Here is a 23,632-nt window from a genome sequence, read left to right as displayed (position 1 = left end):
GCCGATATCTGTCCTCAGGAGTACGGTTTAGAAGAGTATGTACTCTGGCTCTTTCCTGGGGCTGAGTGTTAGACTCCGATGCACCACAGCAGGTTTACTGTAACCCTTCGACCATCACATTGACGATGAAACACAAATATTGGATCCCGATTCAATACTAAATTCGCAATTCCGATTTCTGTCCACAGGAGTACGGTTTAGAAAAATATGTACTTTATCTCTTCCCTGGGGCTGAGTGATAGAATCCGATGCACCACAGCAGGTTTACTGTAACCCTTCGACCATCACATTGACGATGAACTGTTGTGTCTAGACAAGAGTCTAGACACAGGGTGAGGTTACCGATAGGCACGCGTACACACACGCCGGCTGGCGTGAGTTCTGGAACAGGATACTTGATGAATGCTATAGAGAAAAATATGCAGCTCCTTGAATACTTAACTTTAATCCATCCTTGTGGTACATCGCTATTGACGATACAAATGAGTATCTCCAAATACGGTTAATTACAATCACTGTAAGGCTAATGGCGCCTTGCTAGGTCGTAGCCATGGACTTAGCTGAAGGCTATTCTGCCTATCTGCTCGGCTAATGAGCGATGCTTCGTCAGTGTAGTCGCTAGCAATGTCGTCGTACAACTGGGGAGAGTGCTAGTCCGCCTCTCTAGACCTGCCATGTGGTGGCGCTAGGTCTGCAAGTACTGACAGTGGCGACACGTGGGTCCGACATGTACTAATGGACCGCGGCCGATTTAAGCTACCACCTAGCAAGTGTGGTGTCTGGCGGTGACACCACATGAACCACAGAAATTGCATCTCAATTCAATACAAAATTCGCAATTCCGAATTCTGTCCACAGGAGTACGGTTTAGAAGAGTATGTACTTTGGCTCTTCCCTGGGGGCGCAGTGTTAGACTCCGATGCACTTAAGCAGGTTAACTGTTTCCCTTCGACCATCACATTGACGATGAAACACAGAAATTGAATCCCGATCCAATACAAAATTCGCAATGCCGATTTCTGTAGACAGGAGTACGGTTTAAAAGAGTATGTACTTTGGCTCTTCCCTGGGGGCCCAGTGTAAGACTCCGATGCACCACAGTAGGTTTACTGTATCCCTTCGACCATCACATTGACGATGAAACACAGAAATTGAATCCCGATTCAATACAAATTTCGGAATGCCGATTTCTGTCCACAGGAGTACGGTTTAGTAGAGTATGAAATTTGGCTCTTCCCTAAAAGCCCAGTGTAAGACTCCGATGCACCACAGCAGGTTTACTGTATTCCTTCGGTCATCACATTGACGATGAAACACAGAAATTGCATCCCGATTCAATAAAAAATTCGCAATGCCGATATCTGTCCTCAGGAGTACGGTTTAGAAGAGTATGTACTCTGGCTCTTTCCTGGGGCTGAGTGTTAGACTCCGATGCACCACAGCAGGTTTACTGTAACCCTTCGACCATCACATTGACGATGAAACACAAATATTGGATCCCGATTCAATACTAAATTCGCAATTCCGATTTCTGTCCACAGGAGTACGGTTTAGAAAAATATGTACTTTATCTCTTCCCTGGGGCTGAGTGATAGAATCCGATGCACCACAGCAGGTTTACTGTAACCCTTCGACCATCACATTGACGATGAACTGTTGTGTCTAGACAAGAGTCTAGACACAGGGTGAGGTTACCGATAGGCACGCGTACACACACGCCGGCTGGCGTGAGTTCTGGAACAGGATACTTGATGAATGCTATAGAGAAAAATATGCAGCTCCTTGAATACTTAACTTTAATCCATCCTTGTGGTACATCGCTATTGACGATACAAATGAGTATCTCCAGATACGGTTAATTACAATCACTGTAAGGCTAATGGCGCCTTGCTAGGTCGTTGCCATGGACTTAGCTGAAGGCTATTCTGCCTATCTGCTCGGCTAATGAGCGATGCTTCGTCAGTGTAGTCGCTAGCAATGTCGTCGTACAACTGGGGAGAGTGCTAGTCCGCCTCTCTAGACCTGCCATGTGGTGGCGCTAGGTCTGCAAGTACTGACAGTGGCGACACGCGGGTCCGACATGTACTAATGGACCGCGGCCGATTTAAGCTACCACCTAGCAAGTGTGGTGTCTGGCGGTGACACCACATGAACCACAGAAATTGCATCTCAATTCAATACAAAATTCGCAATTCCGAATTCTGTCCACAGGAGTACGGTTTAGAAGAGTATGTACTTTGGCTCTTCCGTGGGGGCCCAGTGTTAGACTCCGATGCACTTAAGCAGGTTAACTGTTTCCCTTCGACCATCACATTGACGATGAAACACAGAAATTGAATCCCGATCCAATACAAAATTCGCAATGCCGATCTATGTCCACAGGAGTACGGTTCAGAAGAGTATGTACTTTGGCTCTTCCCTGGGGGCCCAGTGTTGGACTCCGATGCACCACAGAGGGTTTACTGTATCCCTTCGACCATCACATTGACGATGAAACACAGAAATTGCATCCCAATTTAATACAAAATTCGCAATGCCGATTTCTGTCCACACGAGTCGGTTTAGAAGAGTATGTACTTTGATTCTTCCCTGGGAGCCCAGTGTAAATCTCCGATGCACCACAGCAGGTTTACTGTTACCCTTCGACCATCACACTGACGATGAAACACTGAAATTGCGTCCTGTTTCAATACATAAGTCGCAATGTCGATTTATATTGACGAGAGTAATGTTTCGGGGAGCCCGTTTTTGGACTGTTCCCAGGGGGCTGAGTGTTAGACTCCGATGCACCACAGCAGGTTTACTGTTACCCTTCGACCATCACATTGACGATTAAACACAGAAATTGCAACCCGATTCAATACAAAGTTCGCAATGTCGATTTATATTGACGAGAGTAACGTTTCGGTGAGACCGTTTTTGGGCTCTTCCCTGGGAGTCCAGTGTTAGACTCCGTTGCACCACAGCAGATTTACTGTTACCCTTTGACCATCACATTGCTGATGAAACACAGAAATTGCATCCCGAATCAATACAAAATTCGCAATGCCGATTTCTGTCCACAGGAGTACGGTTTAGAATAGTATGTACTTTAGCTCTTCCCTGGGGGCCCAGTGTAAGACTCCGATGCACGACAGCAGGTTTACTGTATCACTTCGACCATCACATCGACGATGAAACACAGAAATTGCATCGTTATTCAATACAAAATTCACAATGCCGATTTCTGTCAACAGGAGTACGGCTTAGAAGAGTATGTACTTTGATTCTTACCTGGGGGCCCAATGTAAGACTCCGTTGCACCACAGCAAATTTACTGTATCCCTTCGACCATTACATTGACGATGAAACACAGAAATTGCATCCCGATTCAACACAAATTTCGCAATTCCGATTTCTGTCCACAGGTGTACGGTTTAGAAGAGTATGTACTTTGGCTCTCCCTGGGGACGCAGTGTTAGAGTCCGATGCACCACATCAGGTTTACTGTTACCCTTCGACAATCACATTGACGATGAAACACAGAAATTGCATTCCGATTCAATACAAAAATCGCAATGCCGATTTCTGTCCACAGGAGTACGGTTTAGAAGAGTATGTACTTTGATTCTTTCCTGGGGGCCCAGTGTAAGACTCCGATGCACCACAGCATGTTTACTGTATCCCTTCGACCATCACATTGACGATGAAACACAGAAATTGCCTCCCGATTCAATACAAAATTCGCAATGCCGATTTATGTCCACAGGAGTACGGTTTAGAAGAGTATGTACTTTGGCACTTCCCTGGGGACCCAGTGTTAGACTCAGATGCACCACAGCAGGTTTACTGTTACCCTTCGACCATCACATTGACGATGAAACACAGATATTGCATCCCGATTCAATACAAAAGTCGCAATGTCGATTTATATTGACGAGAGTAACGTTTCGGGTGCCGGTTTTTGGGCTCTTCCCTGGGGGACCAGTGTTAGACTACAATACAAATAGGAGGTTTACTCTTACCCTTCGACCATCACACTCCCGATGAAACACAGAAATTTCATCCCGATTCAATACAACTTTTGCAATGCCGATTTCTGTCCACAGGAGTAAGGTTTAGAAGTGTATGTACTTTGGCTCTTCCCTGGGGGCCCAGTGTTAGACTACGATGCACCACAGCAGGTTTACTGTAACCTTTCGACCATCACATTGACGATGAAACACAGAAATTGCATCCCGATTCAATACAAAATTCGCAATGCCGATTTCTGTCCACAGGAGTACGCTTTAGATGACTATGTACTTTGGCCCTTCCCTGGGGGCTGAGTGTTAGACTCCGATGCGCCACAGCAGGTTTACTGTATCACTTCGACCATCACATCGACGATGAAACACAGAAATTGCATCGTTATTCAATACAAAATTCACAATGCCGATTTCTGTCCACAGGAGTAGGGTTTAGAAGAGTATGTACTTTGGCTCTTCCTTGGGGTCCCAGTGTTAGACTAACATGCACCACAGCAGGTATACTGTAACCCGTCAACCAATACATTGACGATGAAACACAGAATTTGCATCCCGATTCAATACAAAATTTGCAATGCCGATATCTGTCCACAGGAGTACGGTATAGAATAGTATGTACTTTAGCTCTTCCCTGGGGGCCCAGTGTAAGACTCCGATGCACGACAGCAGGTTTACTGTATCACTTCGACCATCACATCGACGATGAAACAGAGAAATTGCATCGTTATTCAATAAAAAATTCACAATGCCGATTTCTGTCCACAGGAGTACGGCTTAGAAGAGTATGTACTTTGATTCTTACCTGGGGGCCCAGTGTAAGACTCCGTTGCACCACAGCAGTTTTACTGTATCCCTTCGACCATTACATTGACGATGAAACACAGAAATTGCATCACGAATCAATACAAATTTCGCAATTCCGATATCTGTCCACAGGTGTACGGTTTAGAAGAGTATATACTTTGGCTCTCCCTGGGGACGCAGTGTTAGAGTCCGATGCACCACATCAGGTTTACTGTTACCCTTCGACAATCACATTGACGATGAAACACAGAAATTGCATTCCGATTCAATACAAAAATCGCAATGCCGATTTCTGTCCACAGGAGTACGGTTTAGAAGAGTATGTACTTTGATTCTTCCCTGGGGGCCCAGTGTAAGACTCCGATGCACCACAGCATGTTTACTGTATCCCTTCGACCATCACATTGACGATGAAACACAGAAATTGCCTCCCGATTCAATAAAAAAATTCGCATTGCCGATTTATGTCCACAGGAGTACGGTTTAGAAGAGTATGTACTTTGGCTCTTCCCTGGGGACCCAGTGTTAGACTCAGATGCACCACAGCAGGTTTACTGTCACCCTTCGACCATCACATTGACGATGAAACACAGATATTGCATCCCGATTCAATACAAAAGTCGCAATGTCGATTTATATTGACGAGAGTAACGTTTCGGGTGCCGTTTTTTGGGCTCTTCCCTGGGGGACCAGTGTTAGACTACAATACAAATAGGAGGTTTACTGTTACCCTTCGACCATCACACTCCCGATGAAACACAGAAATTACATCCCGATTCAATACAACTTTCGCAATGCCGATTTCTGTCCACAGGAGTAAGGTTTAGAAGTGTATGTACTTTGGCACTCCCTGGGGACGCAGTGTTAGAGTCCGATGCACCACATCAGATTTACTGTTACCCTTCGACAATCACATAGACGATGAAACACAGAAATTCCATTCCGATTCAATACAAAATTCGCAATGCCGATTTCTGTCCACAGGAGTACGGTTTAGAAGACTATGTACTTTGGCCCTTCCCTGGGGGCTGAGTGTTAGACTCCGATGCGCCACAGCAGGTTTACTGTAACCCGTCGAGAATTACATTGACGATGAAACACAGAAATCGCATCCCGATTCAATACAAAATTCGCAATTCCGATTTCTGTCCACAGGAGTAGGGTTTAGAAGAGTATGTACTTTGGCTCTTCCTTGGGGTCCCAGTGTTAGACTAACATGCACCACAGCAGGTATACTGTAACCCGTCAACCAATTCATTGACGATGAAACACAGAATTTGCATCCCGATTCAATACAAAATTTGCAATGCCGATATCTGTCCACAGTAGTACGGTTTAGAAGAGTATGTACTTTGGCTCTTCCTGGGGGCCCAGTGTTAGACTACAATGCACCATAGCAGGCTTACTGTTACCCTTAGACCATCACATTGACGATGAAGCACAGATATTGCATCCGGATTCAATCCAAAACTCACTATGCCGATTTCTGTCACAGGAGTACGGTTTAGAGGATTATGTGCTTTGACTCTTCCCTGGGGGCCCAGTGTTAGACTCCGTTGCACCACAGCAGTTTTACTGTATCCCTTCGACCATTACATTGACGATGAAACACAGAAATTGCATCTCGATTCAATACAAAATTCGCAATGCCGATCTATGTCCACAGGAGTACGGTTTAGAAGAGTATGTACTTTAGCTCTTCCTGGGGGCCCACTGTTAGACTCCGATGCACCACAGCAGGTTTACTGTTACCCTTCGACCATTACATTGACGATGAAGCACAGAAATTGCATCCCGATTCAATACAGAATTCTCAATGTCGATTTATATTGACGAGAGTAACGTTTAGGGAGCCCGTTTTTGGGCTCATGCCTGGGGGCCCAGTGTTAGACTCCGATGCACCACAGCAGGTTTAGTGTTACCCTTCCACCATCACATTGAGGATGAAACACTGAAATTGCATCCCGATTCAATACAAATTTCGCAATGCCGATTTCTGGCCACAGGAGTACGGTTTAGAAGTTTATGTACTTTGGCGCTTCCCTGGGGGCCCAGTGTAAGACTCCGATGCACCACAACAGGTTTACTGTATTCCTTCGACCATCACATTGACGATGAAACACAGAAATTGCATACCGATTCAATACAAAATTGGCAATGTCGATTTATATTGACGAGAGTAATGTTTCGGGGAGCCCGCTTTTGGGCTCTACCCCCGAGGTCCAGTGTTAGTCTCCGATGCACCACAGCAGGTTTACTGTTACCCTTCGACCATCACATTGACGATGAAACACAGAATTTGCATCCCGAGTCAATACAAAATTATCAATGCCGATTTCTGTCCACTGGAGTACGGTTTAGAAGAGTATGTACTTTGGCTCTTCCCTGGGGGCCCAGTGTAAGTCTCCGATGCACCACAGCAAATTTATCGTATCCCTTCGACCATCACATTGACGATGAAACACAGAAATTGCATCCCGATTCAATACAAAATTCGCAATGCTGATTTCTGTCCACAGGAGTACGGTTTAGAGGATTATGTGCTTTGACTCTTCCCTGGGGGCCCAGTGTTAGACTCCGATGCACAACAGCAGGTTTACTGTAACCCTTCGACCATCACATTGACGATGAAACACAGAAAATACATCCCAATTCAAAACAAAATTAGCAATGCCAATTTCAATCCACAGGAGTACGGTTTAGAGGTGTATGTACTTTGGCTCTTCCCTGGGGGCTAAATGTTAGACTCCGATGCACCACAGCAGGTTTACTGTAACAATTCGACCATCACATTGACGATGAAACACAGATATTGCATCCCGATTCAATACTAAATTAGCAATTCCGATTTCTGTCCACAGGAGTACGGTTTAGAAGAATATGTACTTTGGCTCTTCCCTGGGGCTGAGTGATAGAATCCGATGCACCACAGCAGGTTTACTGTAACCCTTCGACCATCACATTGACGATGAACCACAGAAATTGCATCCTAATTCAATACAAAATTCGCAATTCCGATTTCTGTCCACAGGAGTACGGTTTAGAAGAGTATGTACTTTGGCTCTTCCCTGGGGGCCCAGTGTTAGACTACCATGCACCACAACATGTTTACTGTAACCCATCGACCATCACATTGACAAAGAAACACAGAAATTGCATCCCGATACAATACATAATTAGCAATGCCAATATCTATCCACACTAGTACGGTTTAGAAGAGTATGTACTTTGGCTCTTCCCTGGGGGCCCAGTGTTAGACTCCGATGCACTTTCCCTTCGACCATCACATTGACGATGAAACATAGAAAATGAATCCCGATCCAATACAAATTCGCAATGCCGATCCAGGTCCACAGGAGTACGGTTTAGAATAGTATGTACTTTGGCTCTTCCCTGGGGGCCCAGTATTAGACTCCGATGCACCACAGCGGGTTTACTGTATCCCTTCGACCATAACATTGACGATGAAACACAGAAATTGCATCCTGATTCAATACAAAATTCGCAATTCCGATTTTCTGTCCACAGGAGTACTGTTTAGAAGAATATGTACTTTGGCTCTTCCCTGGGTGCTGAGTGTTAGACTCCGATGCACCACAGCAGGTTTACTGTAACCCTTCGACCATCACATTGACGATGAACCACAGAAATTGCATCCCGATTCAATACAAAATTCGCAATTCCGATTTCTGTCCACAGGAGTACGGTTTAGAAGAGTATGTACTTTGGCTCTTCCCTGGGAGGCCAATGTTAGACTACCATGCACCACAGCAGGTTTACTGTGACACGTCGACCATCACATTGACGATGAGACACAGAAATTGCGTCCCGATACAATACAAAATTCGCAATGCCGATATCTATACACAGGAGTACGGTTTAGAAGAGTATGTACTTTGGCTATTCCCTGGGGGCCGAGTGTTAGACTACGAAGCACCACAGCAGGTTTACTGTTACCCTTGGACCATCACATTGACGACGAAACACAGATATTGCATCCGGATTCGATACAAAATTCACTATGCCGATTTCTGTCCACAGGAGTACGGTATTGAAGAGTATGTACTTTGCCTCTTGCCTGGGGGCCCAGTGTTAGACTCCGATGCACTTAAGCTGGTTAACTGTTTCCCTTCGACCATCACATTGACGATGAAACACAGAAATTGAATCCTGATTTAATACAAAATTCGCAATGCCGATCTATGTCCACAGGAGTATGGTTTAGAAGAGAATGTACTTTGGCTCTTCCCTGGGGGCCCAGTGTTAGTCTCCGATGCACCACAGCAGGTTTACTGTTACCCTTCGACCATCACATTGACGATGAAACAAAGAAATTCTTTGCCAAATCAATACAAAATTCGCAATGTCGACTTATATTGACGAGATTAACGTTTCGGGGATCCCGTTATTGGGTTCTTCCCTGGGGGCCCAGTGTTAGACTCCGATGCACCACAGCAGTTTTACTGTTACCCTTCGACCATCACATTGACGATGAAACACAGAAATTGCATCCCGATTCAATACAAAATTCGCAATTCCGATTTCTGTCCACAGGAGTACGGTTTAGAAGAGTATGTACTTTGGCTATTCCCTGGGGGCCCAGTGTTAGACTCCGATGCACTTAAGCAGGTTAACTGCTTCCCTTCGACCATCACATTGACGATGAAACACAGAAATTGAATCCCGATTCAATACAAAATTCGCAATGCCGATCTATGTCCACACGAGTACGGTTTAGAAGAGAATGTACTTTGGCTCTTCCCTTGGGGCCCAGTGTTAGACTGCGATGAACCACAGCAGGTTTACTTTTACCCTTCGACCATCACATTGACGATGAAACAAAGAAATTGTATCCCTATTCAATACAAAATTCGCAATGTCGATTTATATTGACGAGATTAACGTTTCGGGGAGCCCGTTATTGGGTTCTTCCCTGGGGGCCCAGTGTTAGACTCCGATGCACCGAAGCAGGTTTACTGTTACCCTTCGACCATCACATTGACGATGAACCACAGAAATTGCATCCCAATTCAATACAAAATTCGCAATTCCGATTTCTGTCCACAGGAGTACGGTTTAGAAGAATATGTACTTTGGCTCTTCCCTGGGGCTGAGTGATAGAATCCGATGCACCACATCAGGTTTACTGTAACCCTTCGACCATCACATTGACGATGAACCACAGAAATTGCATCCTAATTCAATACAAAATTCGCAATTCCGATTTCTGTCCACAGGAGTACGGTTTAGAAGAGTATGTACTTTGGCTCTTCCCTGGGGGCCCAGTGTTAGACTACCACGCACCACAGCATGTTTACTGTAACCCATCGACCATCACATTGACAAAGAAACTCAGAAATTGCATCCCGATACAATACATAATTAGCAATGCCAATATCTATCCACAGGAGTACGGTTTAGAAGAGTATGTACTTTGGCTCTTCCCTGGGGGCCCAGTGTTAGACTCCGATGCACTTAAGCAGGTTAACTGTTTCCCTTCGACCATCACATTGACGATGAAACATAGAAAATGAATCCCGATACAATACAAATTCGCAATGCTGATCCGGGTCCACAGGAGTACGGTTTAGAATAGTATGTACTTTGGCTCTTCCCTGGGGGCCCAGTATTAGACCCTGATGCACCACAGCGGGTTTACTGTATCCCTTCGACCATAACATTGACGATGAAACACAGAAATTGCATCCTGATTCAATACAAAATTCGCAATTCCGATTTTCTGTCCACAGGAGTACTGTTTAGAAGATAATGTACTTTGGCACTTCCCTGGGAGCTGAGTGTTAGACTCCGATGCACCACAGCAGGTTTACTGTGACCCGTCGACCATCACATTGACGATGAGACACAGAAATTGCGTCCCGAACAATACAAAATTCGCAATGCCGATATCTATACACAGGAGTACGGTTTAGAAGAGTATGTACTTTGGCTATTCCCTGGGTGCCGAGTGTTATTCTACGAAGCACCACAGCAGGTTTACTGTTACCCTTGGACCATCACATTGACGACGAAACACAGATATTGCATCCGGATTCGATACAAAATTCACTATGCCGATTTCTGTCCACAGGAGTACGGTATTGAAGAGTATGTACTTTGCCTCTTGCCTGGGGGCCCAGTGTTAGACTCCGATGCACTTAAGCTGGTTAACTGTTTCCCTTCGACCATCACATTGACGATGAAACACAGAAATTGAATCCCGATTCAATACAAAATTCGCAATGCCGATCTATGTCCACAGGAGTATGGTTTAGAAGAGAATGTACTTTGGCTCTTCCCTGGGGGCCCAGTGTTAGTCTCCGATGCACCACAGCAGGTTTACTGTTACCCTTCGACCATCACATTGACGCTGAAACAAAGAAATTCTATCCCAATTCAATACAAAATTCGCAATGTCGATTTATATTGACGAGATTAACGTTTCGGGGATCCCGTTATTGGGTTCTTCCCTGGGGGCCCAGTGTTAGACTCCGATGCACCACAGCAGTTTTACTGTTACCCTTCGACCATCACATTGACGATGAAACACAGAAATTGCATCCCGATTCAATACAAAATTCGCAATTCCGATTTCTGTCCACAGGAGTTTGGTTTAGAAGAGTATGTACTTTGGCTATTCCCTGGGTGCCCAGTGTTAGACTCCGATGCACTTAAGCAGGTTAACTGTTTCCCTTCGACCATCACATTGACGATGAAACACAGAAATTGAATCCCGATTCAATACAAAATTCGCAATGCCGATCTATGTCCACAGGAGTATGGTTTAGAAGAGAATGTACTTTGGCTCTTCCCTGGGGGCCCAGTGTTAGACTCCGATGCACCACAGCAGTTTTACTGTTACCCTTCGACCATCACATTGACGATGAACCACAGAAATTGCATCCCAATTCAATACAAAATTCGCAATTCCGATTTCTGTCCACAGGAGTACGGTTTAGAAGAGTATGTACTTTGGCTCTTCCCTGGGGGCCCAGTGTTAGACTACCATGCACCACAACATGTTTACTGTAACCCATCGACCATCACATTGACAAAGAAACACAGAAATTGCATCCCGATACAATACATAATTAGCAATGCCAATATCTATCCACACTAGTACGGTTTAGAAGAGTATGTACTTTGGCTCTTCCCTGGGGGCCCAGTGTTAGACTCCGATGCACTTTCCCTTCGACCATCACATTGACGATGAAACATAGAAAATGAATCCCGATCCAATACAAATTCGCAATGCCGATCCAGGTCCACAGGAGTACGGTTTAGAATAGTATGTACTTTGGCTCTTCCCTGGGGGCCCAGTATTAGACTCCGATGCACCACAGCGGGTTTACTGTATCCCTTCGACCATAACATTGACGATGAAACACAGAAATTGCATCCTGATTCAATACAAAATTCGCAATTCCGATTTTCTGTCCACATTAGTACTGTTTAGAAGAATATGTACTTTGGCTCTTCCCTGGGTGCTGAGTGTTAGACTCCGATGCACCACAGCAGGTTTACTGTAACCCTTCGACCATCACATTGACGATGAACCACAGAAATTGCATCCCGATTCAATACAAAATTCGCAATTCCGATTTCTGTCCACAGGAGTACGGTTTAGAAGAGTATGTACTTTGGCTCTTCCCTGGGAGGCCAATGTTAGACTACCATGCACCACAGCAGGTTTACTGTGACACGTCGACCATTACATTGACGATGAGACACAGAAATTGCGTCCCGATACAATACAAAATTCGCAATGCCGATATCTATACACAGGAGTACGGTTTAGAAGAGTATGTACTTTGGCTATTCCCTGGGGGCAGAGTGTTAGACTACGAAGCACCACTGCAGGTTTACTGTTACCCTTGGACCATCACATTGACGACGAAACACAGATATTGCATCCGGATTTGATACAAAATTCACTATGCCGATTTCTGTCCACAGGAGTACGGTATTGAAGAGTATGTACTTTGCCTCTTGCCTGGGGGCCCAGTGTTAGACTCCGATGCACTTAAGCTGGTTAACTGTTTCCCTTCGACCATCACATTGACGATGAAACACAGAAATTGAATCCTGATTTAATACAAAATTCGCAATGCCGATCTATGTCCACAGGAGTATGGTTTAGAAGAGAATGTACTTTGGCTCTTCCCTGGGGGCCCAGTGTTAGTCTCCGATGCACCACAGCAGGTTTACTGTTACCCTTCGACCATCACATTGACGATGAAACAAAGAAATTCTTTGCCAAATCAATACAAAATTCGCAATGTCGATTTATATTGACGAGATTAACGTTTCGGGGATCCCGTTATTGGGTTCTTCCCTGGGGGCCCAGTGTTAGACTCCGATGCACCACAGCAGTTTTACTGTTACCCTTCGACCATCACATTGACGATGAAACACAGAAATTGCATCCCGATTCAATACAAAATTCGCAATTCCGATTTCTGTCCACAGGAGTACGGTTTAGAAGAGTATGTACTTTGGCTATTCCCTGGGGGCCCAGTGTTAGACTCCGATGCACTTAAGCATGTTAACTGCTTCCCTTCGACCATCACATTGACGATGAAACACAGAAATTGAATCCCGATTCAATACAAAATTCGCAATGCCGATCTATGTCCACACGAGTACGGTTTAGAAGAGAATGTACTTTGGCTCTTCCCTGGGGGCCCAGTGTTAGACTGCGATGAACCACAGCAGGTTTACTTTTACCCTTCGACCATCACATTGACGATGAAACAAAGAAATTGTATCCCTATTCAATACAAAATTCGCAATGTCGATTTATATTGACGAGATTAACGTTTCGGGGAGCCCGTTATTGGGTTCTTCCCTGGGGGCCCAGTGTTAGACTCCGATGCACCACAGCAGGTTTACTGTTACCCTTCGACCATCACATTGACGATGAACCACAGAAATTGCATCCCAATTCAATACAAAATTCGCAATTCCGATTTCTGTCCACAGGAGTACGGTTTAGAAGAATATGTACTTTGGCTCTTCCCTGGGGCTGAGTGATAGAATCCGATGCACCACATCAGGTTTACTGTAACCCTTCGACCATCACATTGACGATGAACCACAGAAATTGCATCCTAATTCAATACAAAATTCGCAATTCCGATTTCTGTCCACAGGAGTACGGTTTAGAAGAGTATGTACTTTGGCTCTTCCCTGGGGGCCCAGTGTTAGACTACCACGCACCACAGCATGTTTACTGTAACCCATCGACCATCACATTGACAAAGAAACTCAGAAATTGCATCCCGATACAATACATAATTAGCAATGCCAATATCTATCCACAGGAGTACGGTTTAGAAGAGTATGTACTTTGGCTCTTCCCTGGGGGCCCAGTGTTAGACTCCGATGCACTTAAGCAGGTTAACTGTTTCCCTTCGACCATCACATTGACGATGAAACATAGAAAATGAATCCCGATCCAATACAAATTCGCAATGCTGATCCGGGTCCACAGGAGTACGGGTTAGTATAGTATGTACTTTGGCTCTTCCCTGGGGGCCCAGTATTAGACCCTGATGCACCACAGCGGGTTTACTGTATCCCTTCGACCATAACATTGACGATGAAACACAGAAATTGCATCCTGATTCAATACAAAATTCGCAATTCCGATTTTCTGTCCACAGGAGTACTGTTTAGAAGATAATGTACTTTGGCACTTCCCTGGGAGCTGAGTGTTAGACTCCGATGCACCACAGCAGGTTTACTGTAACCCTTCGACCATCACATTGACGATGAACCACAGAAATTGCATCCCGATTCAATACAAAATTGGCAATTCCGATTTCTGTCCACAGGAGTACGGTTTAGAAGAGTATGTACTTTGGCTCTTCCCTGGGAGCCCAATGTTAGACTACCATGCACCACAGCAGGTTTACTGTGACCCGTCAACCATCACATTGACGATGAGACACAGAAATTGCGTCCCGAACAATACAAAATTCGCAATGCCGATATCTATACACAGGAGTACGGTTTAGAAGAGTATGTACTTTGGCTATTCCCTGGGGGCCGAGTGTTATTCTACGAAGCACCACAGCAGGTTTACTGTTACCCTTGGACCATCACATTGACGACGAAACACAGATATTGCATCCGGATTCGATACAAAATTCACTATGCCGATTTCTGTCCACAGGAGTACGGTATTGAAGAGTATGTACTTTGCCTCTTGCCTGGGGGCCCAGTGTTAGACTCCGATGCACTTAAGCTGGTTAACTGTTTCCCTTCGACCATCACATTGACGATGAAACACAGAAATTGAATCCCGATTCAATACAAAATACGCAATGCCGATCTATGTCCACAGGAGTATGGTTTAGAAGAGAATGTACTTTGGCTCTTCCCTGGGGGCCCAGTGTTAGTCTCCGATGCACCACAGCAGGTTTACTGTTACCCTTCGACCATCACATTGACGCTGAAACAAAGAAATTCTATCCCAATTCAATACAAAATTCGCAATGTCGATTTATATTGACGAGATTAACGTTTCGGGGATCCCGTTATTGGGTTCTTCCCTGGGGGCCCAGTGTTAGACTCCGATGCACCACAGCAGTTTTACTGTTACCCTTCGACCATCACATTGACGATGAAACACAGAAATTGCATCCCGATTCAATACAAAATTCGCAATTCCGATTTCTGTCCACAGGAGTTTGGTTTAGAAGAGTATGTACTTTGGCTATTCCCTGGGTGCCCAGTGTTAGACTCCGATGCACTTAAGCAGGTTAACTGTTTCCCTTCGACCATCACATTGACGATGAAACACAGAAATTGAATCCCGATTCAATACAAAATTCGCAATGCCGATCTATGTCCACAGGAGTATGGTTTAGAAGAGAATGTACTTTGGCTCTTCCCTGGGGGCCCAGTGTTAGACTCCGATGCACCACAGCAGTTTTACTGTTACCCTTCGACCATCACATTGACGATGAACCACAGAAATTGCATCCCAATTCAATACAAAATTCGCAATTCCGATTTCTGTCCACAGGAGTACGGTTTAGAAGAGTATGTACTTTGGCTCTTCCCTGGGGGCCCAGTGTTAGACTACCATGCACCACAGCAGGTTTACTGTGACACGTCGACCATCACATTGACGATGAGACACAGAAATTGCGTCCCGATACAATACAAAATTCGCAATGCCGATATCTATACACAGGAGTACGGTTTAGAAGAGTATGTACTTTGGCTATTCCCTGGGGGCAGAGTGTTAGACTACGAAGCACCACTGCAGGTTTACTGTTACCCTTGGACCATCACATTGACGACGAAACACAGATATTGCATCCGGATTTGATACAAAATTCACTATGCCGATTTCTGTCCACAGGAGTACGGTATTGAAGAGTATGTACTTTGCCTCTTGCCTGGGGGCCCAGTGTTAGACTCCGATGCACTTAAGCTGGTTAACTGTTTCCCTTCGACCATCACATTGACGATGAAACACAGAAATTGAATCCTGATTTAATACAAAATTCGCAATGCCGATCTATGTCCACAGGAGTATGGTTTAGAAGAGAATGTACTTTGGCTCTTCCCTGGGGGCCCAGTGTTAGTCTCCGATGCACCACAGCAGGTTTACTGTTACCCTTCGACCATCACATTGACGATGAAACAAAGAAATTCTTTGCCAAATCAATACAAAATTCGCAATGTCGATTTATATTGACGAGATTAACGTTTCGGGGATCCCGTTATTGGGTTCTTCCCTGGGGGCCCAGTGTTAGACTCCGATGCACCACAGCAGTTTTACTGTTACCCTTCGACCATCACATTGACGATGAAACACAGAAATTGCATCCCGATTCAATACAAAATTCGCAATTCCGATTTCTGTCCACAGGAGTACGGTTTAGAAGAGTATGTACTTTGGCTATTCCCTGGGGGCCCAGTGTTAGACTCCGATGCACTTAAGCATGTTAACTGCTTCCCTTCGACCATCACATTGACGATGAAACACAGAAATTGAATCCCGATTCAATACAAAATTCGCAATGCCGATCTATGTCCACACGAGTAAGGTTTAGAAGAGAATGTACTTTGGCTCTTCCCTGGGGGCCCAGTGTTAGACTGCGATGAACCACAGCAGGTTTACTTTTACCCTTCGACCATCACATTGACGATGAAACAAAGAAATTGTATCCCTATTCAATACAAAATTCGCAATGTCGATTTATATTGACGAGATTAACGTTTCGGGGAGCCCGTTATTGGGTTCTTCCCTGGGGGCCCAGTGTTAGACTCCGATGCACCACAGCAGGTTTACTGTTACCCTTCGACCATCACATTGACGATGAACCACAGAAATTGCATCCCAATTCAATACAAAATTCGCAATTCCGATTTCTGTCCACAGGAGTACGGTTTAGAAGAATATGTACTTTGGCTCTTCCCTGGGGCTGAGTGATAGAATCCGATGCACCACATCAGGTTTACTGTAACCCTTCGACCATCACATTGACGATGAACCACAGAAATTGCATCCTAATTCAATACAAAATTCGCAATTCCGATTTCTGTCCACAGGAGTACGGTTTAGAAGAGTATGTACTTTGGCTCTTCCCTGGGGGCCCAGTGTTAGACTACCACGCACCACAGCATGTTTACTGTAACCCATCGACCATCACATTGACAAAGAAACTCAGAAATTGCATCCCGATACAATACATAATTAGCAATGCCAATATCTATCCACAGGAGTACGGTTTAGAAGAGTATGTACTTTGGCTCTTCCCTGGGGGCCCAGTGTTAGACTCCGATGCACTTAAGCAGGTTAACTGTTTCCCTTCGACCATCACATTGACGATGAAACATAGAAAATGAATCCCGATCCAATACAAATTCGCAATGCTGATCCGGGTCCACAGGAGTACGGTTTAGAATAGTATGTACTTTGGCTCTTCCCTGGGGGCCCAGTATTAGACCCTGATGCACCACAGCGGGTTTACTGTATCCCTTCGACCATAACATTGACGATGAAACACAGAAATTGCATCCTGATTCAATACAAAATTCGCAATTCCGATTTTCTGTCCACAGGAGTACTGTTTAGAAGATAATGTACTTTGGCACTTCCCTGGGAGCTGAGTGTTAGACTCCGATGCACCACAGCAGGTTTACTGTAACCCTTCGACCATCACATTGACGATGAACCACAGAAATTGCATCCCGATTCAATACAAAATTCGCAATTCCGATTTCTGTCCACAGGAGTACGGTTTAGAAGAGTATGTACTTTGGCTCTTCCCTGGGAGCCCAATGTTAGACTACCATGCACCACAGCAGGTTTACTGTGACCCGTCGACCATCACATTGACGATGAGACACAGAAATTGCGTCCCGAACAATACAAAATTCGCAATGCCGATATCTATACACAGGAGTACGGTTTAGAAGAGTATGTACTTTGGCTATTCCCTGGGGGCCGAGTGTTATTCTACGAAGCACCACAGCAGGTTTACTGTTACCCTTGGACCATCACATTGACGACGAAACACAGATATTGCATCCGGATTCGATACAAAATTCACTATGCCGATTTCTGTCCACAGGAGTACGGTATTGAAGAGTATGTACTTTGCCTCTTGCCTGGGGGCCCAGTGTTAGACTCCGATGCACTTAAGCTGGTTAACTGTTTCCCTTCGACCATCACATTGACGATGAAACACAGAAATTGAATCCCGATTCAATACAAAATTCGCAATGCCGATCTATGTCCACAGGAGTATGGTTTAGAAGAGAATGTACTTTGGCTCTTCCCTGGGGGCCCAGTGTTAGTCTCCGATGCACCACAGCAGGTTTACTGTTACCCTTCGACCATCACATTGACGCTGAAACAAAGAAATTCTATCCCAATTCAATACAAAATTCGCAATGTCGATTTATATTGACGAGATTAACGTTTCGGGGATCCCGTTATTGGGTTCTTCCCTGGGGGCCCAGTGTTAGACTCCGATGCACCACAGCAGTTTTACTGTTACCCTTCGACCATCACATTGACGATGAAACACAGAAATTGCATCCCGATTCAATACAAAATTCGCAATTCCGATTTCTGTCCACAGGAGTTTGGTTTAGAAGAGTATGTACTTTGGCTATTCCCTGGGTGCCCAGTGTTAGACTCCGATGCACTTAAGCAGGTTAACTGTTTCCCTTCGACCATCACATTGACGATGAAACACAGAAATTGAATCCCGATTCAATACAAAATTCGCAATGACGATCTATGTCCACAGGAGTATGGTTTAGAAGAGAATGTACTTTGGCTCTTCCCTGGGGGCCCAGTGTTAGTCTCCGATGCACCACAGCAGGTTTACTGTTACCCTTCGACCATCACATTGACGATGAAACAAAGAAATTCTTTGCCAAATCAATACAAAATTCGCAATGTCGATTTATATTGACGAGATTAACGTTTCGGGGATCCCGTTATTGGGTTCTTCCCTGGGGGCCCAGTGTTAGACTCCGATGCACCACAGCAGTTTTACTGTTACCCTTCGACCATCACATTGACGATGAAACACAGAAATTGCATCCCGATTCAATACAAAATTCGCAATTCCGATTTCTGTCCACAGGAGTACGGTTTAGAAGAGTATGTACTTTGGCTATTCCCTGGGGGCCCAGTGTTAGACTCCGATGCACTTAAGCATGTTAACTGCTTCCCTTCGACCATCACATTGACGATGAAACACAGAAATTGAATCCCGATTCAATACAAAATTCGCAATGCCGATCTATGTCCACACGAGTACGGTTTAGAAGAGAATGTACTTTGGCTCTTCCCTGGGGGCCCAGTGTTAGACTGCGATGAACCACAGCAGGTTTACTTTTACCCTTCGACCATCACATTGACGATGAAACAAAGAAATTGTATCCCTATTCAATACAAAATTCGCAATGTCGATTTATATTGACGAGATTAACGTTTCGGGGAGCCCGTTATTGGGTTCTTCCCTGGGGGCCCAGTGTTAGACTCCGATGCACCACAGCAGGTTTACTGTTACCCTTCGACCATCACATTGACGATGAACCACAGAAATTGCATCCCAATTCAATACAAAATTCGCAATTCCGATTTCTGTCCACAGGAGTACGGTTTAGAAGAATATGTACTTTGGCTCTTCCCTGGGGCTGAGTGATAGAATCCGATGCACCACATCAGGTTTACTGTAACCCTTCGACCATCACATTGACGATGAACCACAGAAATTGCATCCTAATTCAATACAAAATTCGCAATTCCGATTTCTGTCCACAGGAGTACGGTTTAGAAGAGTATGTACTTTGGCTCTTCCCTGGGGGCCCAGTGTTAGACTACCACGCACCACAGCATGTTTACTGTAACCCATCGACCATCACATTGACAAAGAAACTCAGAAATTGCATCCCGATACAATACATAATTAGCAATGCCAATATCTATCCACAGGAGTACGGTTTAGAAGAGTATGTACTTTGGCTCTTCCCTGGGGGCCCAGTGTTAGACTCCGATGCACTTAAGCAGGTTAACTGTTTCCCTTCGACCATCACATTGACGATGAAACATAGAAAATGAATCCCGATCCAATACAAATTCGCAATGCTGATCCGGGTCCACAGGAGTACGGTTTAGAATAGTATGTACTTTGGCTCTTCCCTGGGGGCCCAGTATTAGACCGTGATGCACCACAGCCGGTTTACTGTATCCCTTCGACCATAACATTGACGATGAAACACAGAAATTGCATCCTGATTCAATACAAAATTCGCAATTCCGATTTTCTGTCCACAGGAGTACTGTTTAGAAGATAATGTACTTTGGCACTTCCCTGGGAGCTGAGTGTTAGACTCCGATGCACCACAGCAGGTTTACTGTAACCCTTCGACCATCACATTGACGATGAACCACAGAAATTGCATCCCGATTCAATACAAAATTCGCAATTCCGATTTCTGTCCACAGGAGTACGGTTTAGAAGAGTATGTACTTTGGCTCTTCCCTGGGAGCCCAATGTTAGACTACCATGCACCACAGCAGGTTTACTGTGACCCGTCGACCATCACATTGACGATGAGACACAGAAATTGCGTCCCGAACAATACAAAATTCGCAATGCCGATATCTATACACAGGAGTACGGTTTAGAAGAGTATGTACTTTGGCTATTCCCTGGGGGCCGAGTGTTATTCTACGAAGCACCACAGCAGGTTTACTGTTACCCTTGGACCATCACATTGACGACGAAACACAGATATTGCATCCGGATTCGATACAAAATTCACTATGCCGATTTCTGTCCACAGGAGTACGGTATTGAAGAGTATGTACTTTGCCTCTTGCCTGGGGGCCCAGTGTTAGACTCCGATGCACTTAAGCTGGTTAACTGTTTCCCTTCGACCATCACATTGACGATGAAACACAGAAATTGAATCCCGATTCAATACAAAATTCGCAATGCCGATCTATGTCCACAGGAGTATGGTTTAGAAGAGAATGTACTTTGGCTCTTCCCTGGGGGCCCAGTGTTAGTCTCCGATGCACCACAGCAGGTTTACTGTTACCCTTCGACCATCACATTGACGCTGAAACAAAGAAATTCTATCCCAATTCAATACAAAATTCGCAATGTCGATTTATATTGACGAGATTAACGTTTCGGGGATCCCGTTATTGGGTTCTTCCCTGGGGGCCCAGTGTTAGACTCCGATGCACCACAGCAGTTTTACTGTTACCCTTCGACCATCACATTGACGATGAAACACAGAAATTGCATCCCGATTCAATACAAAATTCGCAATTCCGATTTCTGTCCACAGGATTACGGTTTAGATGAATATGTGATTTGGCTCTTCCCTGGGGGCTGAGTGTTAGACTCCGATGCGCCACAGCAAGTTTAGAAGAGTATGTACTTTGGCTCTTCCCTGGGGGCCCAGTGTTAGACTACCACGCACCACAGCATGTTTACTGTAACCCATCGACCATCACATTGACAAAGAAACTCAGAAATTGCATCCCGATACAATACATAATTAGCAATGCCAATATCTATCCACAGGAGTACGGTTTAGAAGAGTATGTACTTTGGCTCTTCCCTGGGGGCCCAGTGTTAGACTCCGATGCACTTAAGCAGGTTAACTGTTTCCCTTCGACCATCACATTGACGATGAAACATAGAAAATGAATCCCGATCCAATACAAATTCGCAATGCTGATCCGGGTCCACAGGAGTACGGTTTAGAATAGTATGTACTTTGGCTCTTCCCTGGGGGCCCAGTATTAGACCCTGATGCACCACAGCGGGTTTACTGTATCCCTTCGACCATAACATTGACGATGAAACACAGAAATTGCATCCTGATTCAATACAAAATTCGCAATTCCGATTTTCTGTCCACAGGAGTACTGTTTAGAAGATAATGTACTTTGGCTCTTCCCTGGGGGCCCAGTGTTAGACTACCATGCACCACAACATGTTTACTGTAACCCATCGACCATCACATTGACAAAGAAACACAGAAATTGCATCCCGATACAATACATAATTAGCAATGCCAATATCTATCCACACTAGTACGGTTTAGAAGAGTATGTACTTTGGCTCTTCCCTGGGGGCCCAGTGTTAGACTCCGATGCACCACAGCAGTTTTACTGTTACCCTTCGACCATCACATTGACGATGAAACACAGAAATTGAATCCCGATTCAATACAAAATTCGCAATGCCGATCTATGTCCACAGGAGTATGGTTTAGAAGAGAATGTACTTTGGCTCTTCCCTGGGGGCCCAGTGTTAGACTCCGATGCACCACAGCAGTTTTACTGTTACCCTTCGACCATCACATTGACGATGAACCACAGAAATTGCATCCCAATTCAATACAAAATTCGCAATTCCGATTTCTGTCCACAGGAGTACGGTTTAGAAGAGTATGTACTTTGGCTCTTCCCTGGGGGCCCAGTGTTAGACTACCATGCACCACAACATGTTTACTGTAACCCATCGACCATCACATTGACAAAGAAACACAGAAATTGCATCCCGATACAATACATAATTAGCAATGCCAATATCTATCCACACTAGTACGGTTTAGAAGAGTATGTACTTTGGCTCTTCCCTGGGGGCCCAGTGTTAGACTCCGATGCACTTTCCCTTCGACCATCACATTGACGATGAAACATAGAAAATGAATCCCGATCCAATACAAATTCGCAATGCCGATCCAGGTCCACAGGAGTACGGTTTAGAATAGTATGTACTTTGGCTCTTCCCTGGGGGCCCAGTATTAGACTCCGATGCACCACAGCGGGTTTACTGTATCCCTTCGACCATAACATTGACGATGAAACACAGAAATTGCATCCTGATTCAATACAAAATTCGCAATTCCGATTTTCTGTCCACATTAGTACTGTTTAGAAGAATATGTACTTTGGCTCTTCCCTGGGTGCTGAGTGTTAGACTCCGATGCACCACAGCAGGTTTACTGTAACCCTTCGACCATCACATTGACGATGAACCACAGAAATTGCATCCCGATTCAATACAAAATTCGCAATTCCGATTTCTGTCCACAGGAGTACGGTTTAGAAGAGTATGTACTTTGGCTCTTCCCTGGGAGGCCAATGTTAGACTACCATGCACCACAGCAGGTTTACTGTGACACGTCGACCATCACATTGACGATGAGACACAGAAATTGCGTCCCGATACAATACAAAATTCGCAATGCCGATATCTATACACAGGAGTACGGTTTAGAAGAGTATGTACTTTGGCTATTCCCTGGGGGCC

This window comes from Schistocerca cancellata, chromosome 10 (genome assembly GCF_023864275.1).
Source record: "Schistocerca cancellata isolate TAMUIC-IGC-003103 chromosome 10, iqSchCanc2.1, whole genome shotgun sequence".
Taxonomy (NCBI): domain Eukaryota; kingdom Metazoa; phylum Arthropoda; class Insecta; order Orthoptera; family Acrididae; genus Schistocerca; species Schistocerca cancellata.
Note: the sequence above shows the minus strand (reverse complement) of the source record.